Source organism: Saimiri boliviensis, chromosome 10 (assembly GCF_048565385.1).
Source record: "Saimiri boliviensis isolate mSaiBol1 chromosome 10, mSaiBol1.pri, whole genome shotgun sequence".
Lineage (NCBI taxonomy): Eukaryota > Metazoa > Chordata > Mammalia > Primates > Cebidae > Saimiri > Saimiri boliviensis.
Genome location: NC_133458.1, coordinates 96,440,233 through 96,456,517, shown reverse-complemented (window position 1 = coordinate 96,456,517; position 16,285 = coordinate 96,440,233). Strand labels below are relative to the sequence as shown.

The window sequence follows — 16,285 nt, the reverse complement described above, 5'->3', positions numbered from 1 at the left end:
AGAGTTACCAAAAGGCTCCGCATGTTGCTGCTCGTGGTTTGGTGGGCAAGATTTTCACGGGCCTCAAACTCAAATAGATAAGCAATTGAGCTGTATTTTCTTGTAACACATTTCATTTCTCTTTTGAGACCTCATTCTACCTGATGGCCGAGAAACAATCAAGTAAGCTCCAGATAGACTCAGTCATTTCAGGGTTTTCTCAGGTATTTTAGGTCTCACTCAACTCAGGATATTCTCACATACTTCCTTCTCTTCAGAAGGCATCTTGGGGCTTGCTGGGCATCCTGGCCCAGGAGAGGTATTTAGTTCAAGCAGATCCCCTGGAGAGAGGCGTCACCCAGATGTGATGTGTCCTGTCTCATGCTAGGTCATCATGTTCTGCAGGCCACTCTGCACCTGCCTGATTCTAAGTGACAGCCCTCCTGGGCCACCATCAGACATTTGTGTGTCCCTTTTAGAAATGAATTGAATTTTTAATTTTAGAAATGAATTTCATTTTAGAAATGAATTTTTTAATTTGTTAAAAAATAAAAATATGAATAAAGTCTTGGCAACCTTTAATCTACAGGAAGTAGAGTTGTCTAGTTATTCTTCTAATCTGTTTCTAATATCTTGTTGATAACATAAGCTTTGTGTTTTCATTTTCTGTTGTTCACACTAAAGTTCTGAAACTTAAAATGATTTTTCTCATAATTCTGGCAGTTGTAAATCAAAAGTGTTGTTTCTTAAAGATTTTAAATTTAATATTTTTCTGGAGAGGGGGTCTTGCTCTGTCACACAGGCTGGAGGACAGTGGAATGATCATGGCTCACTGCAGCCTAAAACTCCTGGGCTCAAGTGACCCTCTCACCTCAGCCTCCTGAGTAGCTGGGATTGCAGGTGTGTGCCACCACGCCTAGCTAATTTTTTTATTTTAGTGAAGATGAGTTCTCACTGTGTTGCCCAAGCTGGTCTCAAATTCCTGAGCTAAAGCAATCCTCCCACCTCAGCCTACCCAAGTGCTGGATTTACAGGCAGAGAAACCATCGTGCCTGGCCCTAAATTTAATTTTTAATAAACTATATTTTAAGGCTATGATTTCTACTACTAATTTTAAAAAACTAACTTGGAACTAATTTGAGTCTCAAGAACCTAACTTGGAACTCAAATTCATTTGGCCAAGACATGGCCAAGACATGGGAAGGGCCATGGGATAACTTCTAGGAAATGCACATATACATATAATTTCATTGTATGGCATGAGTTTGAGTTAATTTCTCAGTTACTGTGAGCTGAGAACCCCAGTCTCCAAAGAATACTTTCCATCCTTGACCTTGCCTGCCTCTCGCAATTTCCAGATTGTCTCCTTAGTAATGTTCAATCTGCCTTCCACAGCCATTACGTCAACTGGGCACAGATGCTGGAGGGCAGACGGAAAGGCGGTGACAAAGTTAGACCTACATTTGCAAGACCAAGTGAAACACACGCCCACTCTCCTGAAGCCAAACTGCTTTTGGAAGGCGGGCAGGGGAATGCCATTCCTTCTTGCATACTTGTCATTCCCAGCCTGGGTTTCAGATCCTTTTTATACAGGGCCTGTGGAGAGACTTGTTGCTAAATTCTGTTATTTCATGGCCCATCTCTAGCAACTGTGTTGGGGAATGACTTCAGACATTCCAGGCTTTGCTCAGAGAGCAGTTTTCAACAAGAAAGCTAGAATGGGGGAGTAGCTAAGATTTAGTTGCAGCAAATTGGAGACCAGAAATATGAAGTTATTCAGAGTAGTCAATGAAAATCATTTCTGTGGGAGAGAAATAACATGATCTTGCTTTAAATGTAAGCCTTCTATCAGCGGCACAATATTAATTAGGATTCCAGGGCTCTTAGTGTAGCTATTCCCTTTTTTATTTCTAGGTTGCTAGGAGCAGAAGAGTAGATTAGCAGAACAGCCAATCAAATATATGCAGGAAGATGCCCCCCATTTATCCTTAAGCTTCTAAGACAGAAGTTTTTCTTCGTTGTTTGTTTTTTAATGAATTTTAATGATATGAGAAAAATACAACATACTATTGGGTAAAAAATGGCACACATAAACAGTTGTTCACACATGAATCCAGTTATGTAGTACACATATATACACAAACACATATATGTGTGTGTATATCTAAACACATATAAGACAAAAAGGAAAAAACATATATATCATGGCCATTTTTAGGGAGTGGTACAATGGGTAGTTTGCATTTTCTTCCCAACACTTCTATGCATGTCCCCAATTTGTTATGACTCTTACCAAGAGAAAATAATTAACATCATACTTTTTTTTAAAGGGTAGAATGAGACTCCTACTTTTCTTAAAAGGTATGGGGAAACAGTCTGAAAACTCTCCTGCCATACTGCCTTAAAATGCTTGACAAAATACAGCAAAAATTATTTTAAATGCATGAATGAACTGGCAAGAGAGAAAGGAAGTCTCCAGGTGTGTCAGTAACAAAGAGGGAAGTGAGTGGTAAGGAGGTGGGATGCTGCCACAGCTGGGGTTAGTTAAAAAAACTGCAGCAGTTTTTAAAAGGCTACACCCACACTGAAAAGAGCAGATTAGGAAAACCATCAATTCACTGGCACAGAGAGACAAAAAATAATTTATATGCCTCTGTCTGGATGGGGAAAAATGTCCTTTGAGAAATGAATTCTCAGGGTCTGTTTCTACCTCAAATTCGGAGGTTCAAATTTGCAGATGGTCCAGGATCCATGATGATAAATATCCTCCAAAATTCTAAACAGCCAAAAAAAGAGGTCCAGGTGTGGTAATTTTTCTGTGGCAAATGCAAAACTGCTCTTGAGGGAAACATCTACAACCGAGGCCACACAGATTCTCACAGAAAAACAGGCTTCTCTAAAGATAAACTCACAAACACAAATTATGAAATGCAAGAGGACAAAATCCTCCTTAAGAGTCAGCAGACACAATAAATAGCACTAAAAGGTTCCCTAAAACTTTGTATCATAGAATGACAATTGGAAAAAAAATGTAAAATAAACATGTTTAAAATTATTAAAGCCCTAAAAGATGTATTTAAAACACCCAAGAAAAGAACAAACCTCATGACAGGCACTGTTGCATGGTAGTTATGAGGAGAGAAACTGAAGCTGAAGTATTGGGTTCAACTCTCATCACTATCACCTACCACTTGGGTGACCTTGGGTGAGTCACTTAATATTTTGTGCCTCAGGTCCCTCATCTGTAAAGTAGGGAAACTAATGGTATCTATATCAATGGTTTGTTGTAAGGATTAAATGTGTTAATGTATGTAAAGTGCTTAGAAGAGTACACATATGCTTTGCACAGAGTAAGTTTTAGCTACTATTGTAACAACAACAAAAAAAAGAAAGGTAGGGCAGTTGTGGTGGCTCATTCCTGTAATCCCAGCACTTTGGGAGGCTGAGGTGGGTGGATCACTTGCGGTTAGGACTTCAAGATCAGCCTGGCCAACATGGCGAAACCCCGTCTCTACTAAATATATAAAAATTACCTGATCATGGTGGTGTGCACCTGTAATCTCAGCTACTGGGAGGCTGAGGCAGGAGAACTGCTTAAACCTGGGAGGCAGAGGTTGTAGTGAGCTGAGATTGTGCCCCTGCACACAAACCTGAGCAACAGTGAAACTCTGTCTCAAAAAACGAAAAAGAAAAAGGTAATATTTTTAACAGAAACAAACTAGAATGTCTAGAAAGGAGAACTAGCCATTAAATTAAAAAGTTAGGGAGCTGGGCCGGGTGCGGTGGCTCAAGCCTGTAATCCCAGCACTTAGGGAGGCCGAGGCGGGTGGATCATGAGGTCGAGAGATCGAGACCATCCTGGTCAACATGGTGAAACCCCGTCTCTACTAAAAATACAAAAAAATTAGCTGGGCATGGTGGCGCATGCCTGTAATCCCAGCTACTCAGGAGGCTGAGGCAGGAGAATTGCCTGAACCCAGGAGGTGGAGGTTGCGGTGAGCCGAGATTGCGCCATTGCACTCCAGCCTGGGTAACAAGAGTGAAACTCCGTCTCAAAAAAAAAAAAAAAAAAAAGTTAGGGAGCTGAAAAATAAGTGAATTAGTAAATTAGAAGTCTCATCTGAGGAAATTGTGCTAAGTGTAGCAATATGATAAAAGAGATGGAAAATGTTAAAAGGAGGTTATGAGGCACAAGAAATGAGATAGTCCAATATGTATTTAATAGAAATTCCAGAAACAATAATGGGGAGAATAGTGAAGTGGTAGTATTGAAAGAGAAAATAGCAAAGACTCTTCTAGAATTGTAAGAAAAGAATCTACAGAATAAAGGCATGCACTGAGTCCAAGGATAAGAAATGAAAATAAATCTATACTAGACATAACAAGAAAACTGCAGACCACAAAACAAAGCGAAGATCCTAAATGCAACCAGAGATAGAGGACAGACTACTTATAAAGAAGCAAAAATTAAGTTGACAGCACAATACTCAACAGTCAGAGGCCAGAAGACAGCAGAAAAATATCTTCAAAATATAAAGGGAAAATAATTGTCAAGCTAGAATTTTATAACTAGCTAAACTAGAATTCAAAAGTGAGGTAGAAAAAAGACATTTTTAGGCAAAGATTGAGTTTACCATTCATAGATCCTTCCAGAAAATATTACTATGGAAATATTTTACTTCTGGAAGGAGAAAATCAAAACCAGAAGAAAGATGCAGAAAGCAAAAACTGATGATCTTCAAAAAAATAGCAAACATGAGTAAACCTGAGCAACCACTGAAAACGCTAGTAGGAAATACTACTCCTACTGCTAATAGTGATGGATGATGATGATGATGATGATGTTGATGTTTTCACTCTGTTACCCCAACTGGAGTGCACTGGTCTATCACAGCTCAGCCTTGAACTCCTGGGCTCAACAGATCCTCCCACCTCAGCCTCCCAAATAGCTGGGACTACAGGTACATGCCACCACACCTGGCTAATGTTTGTACAATTTATAGAGATGGACTTTTTTTTTTTTTCCAGACAGGGTCTGGGTCTGTCACCAGGCTGGAGTACAGTGGCACAATCACAGCTCACTGCAACCTCTGCCTCCCAGCCTCAAGCTATCCTCCCAACTCAGCTTCCCAAGTAGCTAGGACTACAGGCATAAGCCACTGTGCCTGGCCACTTCTTTCTTTTTTAATGTGTGCAGTTAAATACACAAATGACTCAAGTTCTGCTTTAGCTACACCCCTCAGATTTTATTATGCATTGTAGTCACACTCTTTTAGTACTAAGTATGTACTCATTTCATTTATGATTTCTTTTTTGACATTTAAATACTTCAGAAGTGTATTTTTAAAGTTTTTTTTAAGAAGCCATCTTTTTGTTAACTAATTTCAAATTGTAGAACATTGTGGTCAGAAAATCTTGACTTTTTTTGGTATATGCTGAGTCGTGAAAATTGTCTTGTTCAAACCTTTCATATTCTATTTTTGTCTACCCCACACTGACTGTGAATTTGTTCATTTTTTCCATCTCTTTTCTGTCAATTATGCTGTTAGTTGTTGCACAGAAACTTGTTCATGTTTTCATTTTGCACTTTCTTTATCCCTAAATACTTTTAAATCTTTTTTGTCTAATATCAACATAATTAAACTGTGTTCTGGCCTCTGTTGTGGCTATTAAATTCTATGCTATCAGTTTTAAAAATTAATATTTACCTGGTAATTATTTTGCCATTTCATTATTTTTAGTCTTTCCAGATCATTAGATTTTAAGCATGCCTCTTGTGAACAGCATATGGTTGACTTTTTATGTCTTATATCTGAGAATCTATTTTTAAATTCATGGATTTAAAAAATATATATACTTAAACACAGCCATTTGTTGCTTAACTACAGGGGTACTTCTGAGAAATGTATCATTCCAGACAAAATTAGCTAGGTGTGGTAGCGTGCACCTGTAGTCCCAGTTACTTGGTAGGCTGAGGTGGGAGGATTGCTTGAGCCTGAGAGGTAGAGGTTGCAGTGAGCAATGACAATGCCACGCTACTCCAGCCTGAATGGCAGAACAAGACCCTGTCTCAAAAAAAACAAAACGAAACATGAAAACCCAAGAATATAGAAACTAGGAAATTATAAAAATAAAAACAGAAATGAATGAAATAGAAAACTAAGAAACAATAAGTAAAATCCCAAAACTAAAAGTGGTTAAATGGAAAAAATTTAAAACAAGATGACATGGAATAGCCAAAACAATCTAGAAAAAAACACAGTTGGAAGAGTTACATTTTCTTATTTCAAAACTTGTCACAAAGTTACAGAAATCAAGATAATGTGTCAATAATAAACTGCTACATTAACAGTCAATTAATTTTTGACAAACATTTTCAAGTATTTGAAAATACTTGAAAATCATATATCTGAAAAGGGACTTTGCATCCAGAATATATAAAAAGAACTTTTAAAACTCAAAATAAGGTCCAGGCATGGTGGCTCATGCCTGTAATCCCAGCGCTTTGGGAGGCTGAAGTGGGTGGATCACCTGAGGTTAGGAGTACAGGACCAGCCTGGCCAAAAGTGGTGAAACCCTGCCAATACTAAAAATACAAAATTTAGCTGGGCATGGTGGTGCACACCTATAATCCCAGCTAGTGGGGAGGCTGAGGCAGGAGAATTGCTTGAGCCCAAGTTGCAGAGGTTGCAATGAGCCAAGATCACACCACTGCACTCCAGCCTGGGCAACAGAGCAAGATTCTGTCTCAAAAACAAACAAACAAAAACACAAAACCTCAAAGTAAGAAAACAAAACAATACAATTAAAAGCTGGGCAAAGATTTTGAATAGACATTTATTTAAAGAAGATACACAAATTGCTAATAACCATATGAAATGATGTTCAATATCATTAGTCATAAGAAAAACACAAATCAAAACCATGATGAGCTGTCTACTTCACAATCACTAGGATGGCTATATTAAAAACAAAAGAAAAAACAAAAGTGTTGATGAGGATGTGGAAAAATTGAATCCCTTATATATTGTTAGTGGACTGTAAAATGGTATAACCACTTTCGAAAACACCTCAGCAGTTCCTCAAAATGTTAAACACAGTTACCATAGACCAAGCAATTGTGCTCCTAGGTACATACCCAAGAGAAATGAAAACATATATCCACATGATGACTGCTACACAAAGATTCTAGCAGCATTATTCATAATAATTCCCAAATGGAAACAATCCAAATGCTCATTAATTGGTGAATGGATAAACACAATGCCATATGCCTATGCAATGGAATACTATCCAACAATATAAAGGAATGAAGTACTGATAAATACTACACTATGGATGAATCTGAAAAACATGCTAAGTGAAAGTAGCCAGATATAAAACACCACACATTGCATGATTCCATTTATATGAAAAGTCCAGAACAGAAAATCTACAGAGAAAGAAAGATTAGTTGCCAAGGGCTGGAGGAGGGAGGAAAGGGGAGGGACTGCTTAATGACTACAGGATTTCTTTTGGGGGTAATGAAAATGTTCTAAACTTAGATTATGGTAAGGACTATACAATTTTGTAAATATAATGAAAACCACTGAATTATATCCTCTAGGTGGGTAAATTTTAAGATATGTTAATTTTTCTCAATACAATTGAGTTTTTAAAAATTGGATGACATTAAATGCAATGTGGTATATTATATTGGATCCTAAAACAGAAAAAGGGTATTAGTGAAAAACTGGTGAAATTTGAATAATTGCTTGAGCCCAAGAGTTTGAGATTAACCTGGGTAACAAAGTGAGACCCATCTCTACATAAAATTTAAAAATTAGCCAGGCATGGTGGTGCACACCTGTGGTCCCAGCTACTTGGGAGGCTCAGGTGAAAGAAACAGATGGAAAAACATTCCATGCTCATGGTTAGGAAAAATCAATATTGTGAAAATGGCCATACTGCCTAAAGTAATTTACAGCTTCAACACTATCCCCATCAAGCTACCTATGACCCTCTTCACAGAACTGGAAAAAACTACCTTAAACTTCATATGGAACCAAAAGAGAGCCCACATAGCCAAGACAATCCTAAGCAAAAAGAACAAAGCCGGAGGCATCACGCTACCTGACTTCAAACTATACTACAAGGCTACAGTAATCAAAACAGCATGGTACTGGTACAAAACAGAGATATAGACCAACAGAACAGAACAGAGGCCTCGGAGGCAATGCCACACATCTACAACCATCTGATCTTTGACAAACCTGACAAAAACAAGCAATGGAGAAAGGATTTCCTGTTTTTTTTTTTGAGACGGAGTTTCGCTCTTCCGGATGGAGTTCAATGGCGCAATCTAGGCTCACCGCAACCTCCGCCTCCTGGATTCAAGCAATTCTCCTGCCTCAGCCTCCTGAGTAGCTGGGATTACAGGCATGTGCCACCATGCCCAGCTAATTTTTTGTGTTTTTAGTAGAGACGGGGTTTCACCATGTTGACCAGGATGGTCTCGATCTCTTGACCTCGTGATCCACCCACCTCGGCCTCCCAAAGTGCTGGGATTACAGGCTTGAGCCACCGCGCCCGTCCCAGATTCCCTGTTTAATAATAAATGATGTTGGGAAAACTGGCTAGCCATGTGCAGAAAGCTGAAACTGGACCCCCTCCTGACACCTTACACTAAAATTAACTCCAGATGGATGAAATACTTAAGCATAAGACCTAACACCATAAAAACCCTAGAATAAAACCTAGGTAAAACCATTCAGGACATAGGCATAGGCAAGGACTTCATGACTAAAACATCAAAAGCATTGGCAACAAAAGCCAAAATATATAAATGGGTTCTAATTAAACTCCAGAGCTTCTGTACAGCAAAAGAAACAATCATTAGAGTGAACCAGCAACCAACAGAATGGGAAAAAATTTTTGCAATCTACCCATCTGACAAAGGGCTAATATCCAGAATCTACAAAGAACTAAAACAGATTTACAAGAAAAACAAAAAAACAAACCCATTCAAAAGTGGGCAGAGGACATGAACAGAAACTTTTCAAATGAAGACATATATGAGGCCAAAAAACATATGAAAAAATGCTCATCATCACTGGTCATTAGAGAAATGCAAATCAAAATCACATTGAGGTACCATCTCACAGCAGTTAGAATGGCGATTATTAAAAAATCTGGAGATGCCGGGCATGGTGGCTCAAGCCTGTAATCCCAGCACTTTGGGAGGCCGAGGTGGGTGGATCACGAGGTCAAGAGATCGAGACCATCCTGGTCAACATGGTGAAACCCCGTCTCTACTAAAAATACAAAAAATAAGCTGGGCATGGTGGCGTGTGCCTGTAATCCCAGCTACTCAGGAGGCTGAGGCAGGAGAATTGCTTGAACCCAGGAGACGGAGGTTGCGGTGAGCCGAGATCGCGCCATTGCACTCCAGCCTGGGTAACGAGAGTGAAACTCCGTCTCAAAAAAAAAAAAAAAAAAATCTGGAGACAACAGATGCTGGAGAGGATGTGGAGAAATAGGAACACTTTTACACAGTTGGTGGGAGTGTAAATTAGTTCAATCATAGTGGAAGATAGTGTGGCGATTCCTCAAAGACCTAGAAATAGAAATATCATATGACTCAGCAATCCCATTACTGGGTATATACCCAAAGGATTATAAATCATTCTATTATAAAGACACATGCACACGTATATTCACTGCAGCACTGTTTATAATAGCAAAGACATGGAACCAACCCAAATGCCCATCAATGATAGACTGGACCAGGAAGATGTGGCACATATACACCATGTGCCACAAAAAAAAAAGATGAGTTCGTGTCCTTTGTAGGGACATGGATGAATCTGGAAACCATTATTCTCAGCAAACTAACACAAGAACAGAAAAATCAAACACCGCATGTTGTCACTCAAAGGCGGGTGTTGAACAATGAGAACACATGGACACAGGGATAGGAGCATTACACACTGGGGTCTGTTGGTGGGGACTAGGGGAGGGACAATGACAGGTAAGGAGGTTGGGGAGGGATAACATAGGTAGAAATGCCAGATATAGATGACAGGGATAGAGGCAGCAAACCACATTGCCATGTATGTACCTCTGCAACAAACCTGAATGATCTGCACATGTACCCCAGAATCTAAAGTACAATAAAAAATTTTTTTTTAAAAATTGCTTGAGCCTGGGAGGCGGAAGTTGCAGTGAGGCATGACTGCACTGCTGCACTCCAGCCTGGGTGACAAAGTGAGACTCTGTCCTCCGCCCCCCCAAAAGAAAATAAAAAGAAAAATCTGAATGTCTGTAGTGTGGTGTTGCACTAATGTTAATCTCTCTCTCTCTTTTTTTTTTTGAGACAGAGTTTTGATCTTGTTGCCTGGGCTGGGGTGGAATGGCACTACCTTGGCTCACTGCAACCTCCACCTCCTGGGTTCAAGCAATTCTCCTGCCTCAGCCTCCCGAGTAGCTGGGACTACAGGCGTCTGCCATCATGCCCGGCTAATTTTTTTGTATTTTTAGTAGAAACAGGGTTTCAGAACCCTGTTCACCAGGCTGGTCACAAACTCCTCATTTCAGGTGATCTATCCACCTCAGCCTCACAAAGTGCTGGGATTACAGGCATGAGCCACCACACTAAACCATGTTAATCTCTTTTAACAAATGCACACGGTCATATGAAATGCCAGCATTAGTGAAACTGGGAATTCTGTGTTATCTTTGCAACTTTTCTATATAACTAAAATTATTCCAAAATAAACATGAAAACAACCATGACAAACCTTTAATGCATTTAATAGAGAGAAAGAGAGTGAACAATTACAGATGATCAATGGTATGTAAACTACCATTTGAGATGTAATCACTATCCTTCCATTATTGCACTGAGAATTATGGCAGGACCAGGGAGATGAGCCAGACTCACAGTGGGTTTACATTTCATGGGGGATCACTGGCCCCAGGCTCTTCTATCTTCTATCAGTGCACGCATGAGAATTAACTTTGTTTGTGAGAGGCACACAGACTGCTTACATGAGTTATCTTTATTTAAGTGCTTGTTGTTTACTAGAGTTGCTGTGAAAACCCCGCACCTGGGGTGCTGTAGCAAGCCGCAAACTCTCCTGCCAAAGAAAGGGAGCTACGGGTTCTGTGGGAAGCTGAACTTTCGGTGCAGTCTCTCTCTTTAGGAGAGGGCACCACCAGTCCTAGTGGGCGTCTTGTCCAGACTACACAGAGTAAGTTCTCAGGGTCATTTACGCACATTTCTACTTAAAACCCATAATCAGAAAACTGAAAACATAGTTAAACTGCAGTTTCTTAGAAATATATAACTTAACTACTTAAGAGGAAATACATTTTTTTTGGTTAGGTTTATAACTTGAATTGGGAGTTTTAAAATCTACCCTCCACATGAAAAAAAGAAAAGAAAAAATTCAGCCCAGAAGGTTTGCCAGTTAGACCCAGACTTTGAAGAACAGATCATCATTATCTGAAACTGTTCCAGTGAATATAAAATGAGGGAACACTGCCCACCTCATTTTAAAAAGTGTAACAATTCTGATGGCAAATCACATAAGGATAGTATGTGAAGGAAAAATTAAAGCCTAATCTCACTTCTAAATATAGATGCAAAAATCCTAAATAAAACAGTAGGCAACTGATTCCAGAAATGCCTTTTTTTTTTTTTTTTTTTTGAGACAGAGTTTCGCTCTTGTTACCCAGGCTGGAGTGCAATGGCGCGATCTCGGCTCACCGCAACCTCCGCCTCCTGGGTTCAGGCAATTCTCCTGCCTCAGCCTCCTGAGTAGCTGAGATTACAGGCATGCGCCACCATGCCCAGCTAATTTTTTGTATTTTTGGTAGAGACGGGCTTTCACCATGTTGACCAGGATGGTCTCGATCTCTTGACCTCGTGATCCACCCGCCTCGGCCTCCCAAAGTGCTGGGATTATAGGTGTGAGCCACTGCGCCCGGCCCCCAGAAATGCCTATTAAAAATACACCATTACCAAAATGAATTCATCCTAGGAATGCAAGGATGGTTAAAGTTGGAAAATCTCTTAATGAGATTTATCATGTTAATTGGTTTGAGGAAGAAACCTTATGATCATCTCAATAAATGAATTTTTTGTAATAATTATTGCTTCATAATTAATATCACGAGTAAACTAGATGGAAGAAGCAACCTATTTTTATTTTTTTTTTAATTGTATGTTGGGCTCTGGTGTACATGTGCACATCTGGCATCCTGTAAGATTGTTGCATAGGTATATACATGCCATGGTGTTTTGCTGTCTCCATCCCCACCCCCGACCCCCGTCACCTACATCAGGCATTTCTCTTGGTGTTATCCCTCCTCATCCTCCCCCCCGGCCCCCCCGCTGCTGTCCTTCCCCTCCCCTCCCCTCCACCCCACTCTCACCTAACCCAGTGAGTGTTGTTCTCTTCCCTGGGAAGTGACTTATTTAGTCTGGTAACAGCAGCTACCAAATAACCTATAGCAAAAATTATGTATAATTGTGAAATGTTGAAAGCATTCCATTTCAGATTAGGAACACAATAAGAGTATCTTCTATGGCCACTTCTATTCAGCACTGTATAAAACTTTTTGCTTGTATAACAAGACAAGAACAAGAAATAAAAGTTTTTTTTTTTTTTTTGAGACGGAGTTTCGCTCTTGTTACCCAGGCTGGAGTGCAATGGCACGATCTCGGCTCACCGCAACCTCCGCCTCCTGGGTTCAGGCAATTCTCCTGCCTCAGCCTCCTAAGTAGCTGGGATTACAGGCACACGCCACCATGCCCAGCTAATTTTTTGTATTTTTAGTAGAGACAGGGTTTCACCATGTTGACCAGGATGGTCTCGATCTCTTGACCTCGTGATCCACCCGCCTCGGTCTCCCAAAGTGCTGGGATTACAAGCTTGAGCCACCGCGCCCGGCCTCAAGAAACAAAAGTTTTAAAGCTTAGAAAGGAAAAAAGAAATACAAAAAACGTATAAACTACTAGAAATAAGAGTGTGTCAAGGTTGTTGAATGCAAAACAAGTATATTAACAAATTCAATAGCAACAAAAATTAGGAAATGTGATATTCTAAGAGATACATTCTTCAATGGCAGCAATAAAATACAAGGTACCTAGGAATAAGTTTACAATTTTATTGTAAAACTTTATGGAAGAACATAGTAATAGGTGGAAATAATACTGTAAAACAAAAGTTTTACAATAAAATTGTAAACTTATTTCTAGGTACATTGTACTTTATAATAAAATTGTAAAACTTTATTGAAGAGCATAGGAGTAGGTGGAAATATAAACTATATTCATTGATAGGAAGATGAAATTTTGTAATAACAGCGATTTCTCCCAAAGTCAGTCTATAAATTCAGTATAATTTCAATAAATATTCTATTAAGGTATTTCTCAAAATTGAAAAGATGATCCTTAAATTCATACAGAAGATTAAAGGAACAAGAATAGCAAACATAATTTTAAAGAAAAGCACTATATAGTTAACCCCCAGTATCTGCGGGGGATTAGTTCTAGGACTCTGGCAGATATCAACAGCTGAAGATGCTCAGAAGTCCCTTACATAAAATGGACTCGTATTTGCATGTAACCTACTCACATATTCATGAACATTTTAAATCATTTATAAATTACTTATAATGCCTAATACAATACCTACACATCACTTCATTTGCATGGATTTAATGTAGTACTTGACTCAGAAAAAATTCAAGTTTTGCTTTTTGGAACTTTGTGAAATTTTTTTCCCAAATATTTTTGATCCTGTTTTGGTTGACTCCATGTAAGTGGAACCCACAGATACAGAGGGTCGACTGTATTTATTTGTAGGTGCAGGCGAGGAGGCAAATCTCAGCAGACCCTGAGACCTTCTAATAGTGTGATATTGGTCCAGAGAGACAAAATTAGGCAAATGAATAGAACAGAGGACTTAGAGTTAAAGTCATTTATATGTGATGATGCTGCTGGTATTAAATTACAGGAAATAATAGCTGATTCCAAGACAAGTGGCTATTCATAAGGAAAAAGCAAAATTAACCTAAATTACATCCCACACATAACTTCCAGCTGGTTTAAAGACTTAAAGGTGGTCAAGCACTTTGGAAGACTGAGGTAGGTGGATCATTTGAGGTCAGGAGTTAGAGACCAGTCTGGCCAACATGGTCTCTACTAAAAATACAAAATAAATTAGCTGGGCATGGTGGCACATGCCTGTAATCCCAGCTACTGGGGAGGCTGAGGCAGGAGTATCTCTTGAACCTGGGAGGCAGAGGTTGCAGAGAACTGAGATTGCACCACTTTACTCCAGCCTGAGCAACAAAGTGGCTCTTATCACTCAACACCCATCCTCATTACCCAGGCAACCAATGTTATGATTTCTTGCCCTATAAGTAGTTTTTGCCTGTTTTGGAATTTCATATAAATGGAACAAGACAATATGCACTATTTTGTTTATCTGGCTTCTTTTGCTCACCATGTTTCTGCGGTTCATCTATGCTGCCGGGTATTCTGTATCAGTAGTTTGCTCCTTGTGATTGCTGAGTGGTATTCCATTGGTTACATACACCAAAATTTGTTTATCTGTTCACTTTGCAAAGTGACGTGACAAACCACAGTTCGCCTATCAACAGACAGGCAGAATGTATCTTCTAGGAGAAGATGGGTCATTTGGGGCTATTATGGAAAATATGTGCAGGTATTGTGAATACTCTCTCTTATCTAATGGATTATATTTTTTGTAAGTGAAAGTTTTTAGTTTTGATGAAGTCCCATTTGTCATCTTTTTTCTTTATAGTTAGTGCTTTTTGTATCCTAAAAAATACTGCCCTGTGTTTCCTTCTAGGAGCTTTATCCAGAATTTTCACTTTTACATTCAGTTGTATGATTTATCTGAAACTATTTCATATGTGTGATGTGAGGTAGGGGTTGAGGTTTATGTTTTCCATAGAGATAAGCTGTTGTTCTAGCACCATTTGTTGAAATGATCTTCTTTTCACCATTAAGTTGCTTTGGCATCTTGATCAAAAATCAACTGACTATGTAAGTGGGGCCTGATTTCTGAACTCTTTCTTGTTACACGGACCTTTACACCAATACATACCAACTTCATTACTACAGCTTTATAGAAGGTCTTGTGATTCACTGATGTATGTCTCCCAACTTTGCTAATTTTCAAGATTATTCTGGTTATTCTAGGTCCTTTTCATTTCCACATAAATTTTAGGATTAGCTCAACCATTTTCTATGAAAATATTGCTGATATTTTTTAGAACAACTTTATTGAGATATAATTCATATACCACATTTAAAGTGTACAATTCAAGTATACAATTCAAGCAATAACTTTTGGCATATTACATTATTTATTTTTTAAAATTATGGTAAAAACATACATAACAAAATATTCACAATGTTGTACACCATTTGTTGTGCACAATATCTGGAACATTTTCATTCTGGAACATGTTTGTTACTAAAAACAGAAATTCTGTAAATATTACACAGTAATTCCCCATTCTTCCTCTCTCGAGCACCTGACAATCTCTCTCTCTCTCTTTTTCTTTTTTTTAAAGCCAAGGACTTGCTTCATCACCCAGGCTGAAGTGCAGAGGCCCAATCAAAGCTCACTGTAGCCTCCAACTCCTGAGCTCAAGCAATCCTCCTGCATCAGCCTCCTGAGTAGCTGGGGCTACAGGCATGAGCCATCACATCCAGCTAACTCAAAAAATTTTTGTAGGGAAGAGTTTTTGTTTTGCATTTCCCCTGTGTTTGCCCAGACTGGTCTGGAACTCCGGGCCTTTGCCTTAAGCAATCCTCGCACCTATGTCTCCCAAAGTGCTGGGATTAAAAGTGTGAGCCATCACATCTGGCTGCCCCCTGGTAGTCTCTAATTTACTTCCTGTCTCTATGAATTTGCCTATTCTAGATAGTTTATATAAGTGGAGTCATACAGTATTTGTCCTTTTGTGTCTGGCTTCTTTCAATTGACATAGTATTTCCAAGATTCATCCATATTAGCATGTTTCAAAACCTGATTCCTTTTCTATGGCCAAATAATATCCCATTGTTTGTATATACCACATTTTGTTTACCCATTTATCTGCTGGCAGGCACTTGGGTTGTTTCCACTTTCTGGCTACCATGAACAATGCTGCAGTGAAAACTGGCATACAGGTATCTCCTCAAGTCTCTGCTTTTAATTTCCTCAAGTCTATACCTAGGAGTGAAATTGGTGGATCATAACGTAATTCTATGTTTACCTTTTTGAGGAACTGTTAAACTGCT

The 16,285-nt window shown here is 39.1% G+C and overlaps 1 protein-coding gene and 1 long non-coding RNA gene across 5 annotated transcripts in view; one reads left to right on the top strand and one right to left on the bottom strand.

Moving 5' to 3' along the window:
* Window positions 1-16,285, bottom strand: part of PLEKHA8 (pleckstrin homology domain containing A8) — a 108,442-nt gene that overhangs the window by 11,781 nt on the left and 80,376 nt on the right. The window lies entirely within an intron of this gene.
* Window positions 1-16,285, top strand: part of LOC141580157 (uncharacterized) — a 65,436-nt gene that overhangs the window by 13,995 nt on the left and 35,156 nt on the right. The gene's annotated exons all lie outside the window — the stretch shown is intronic.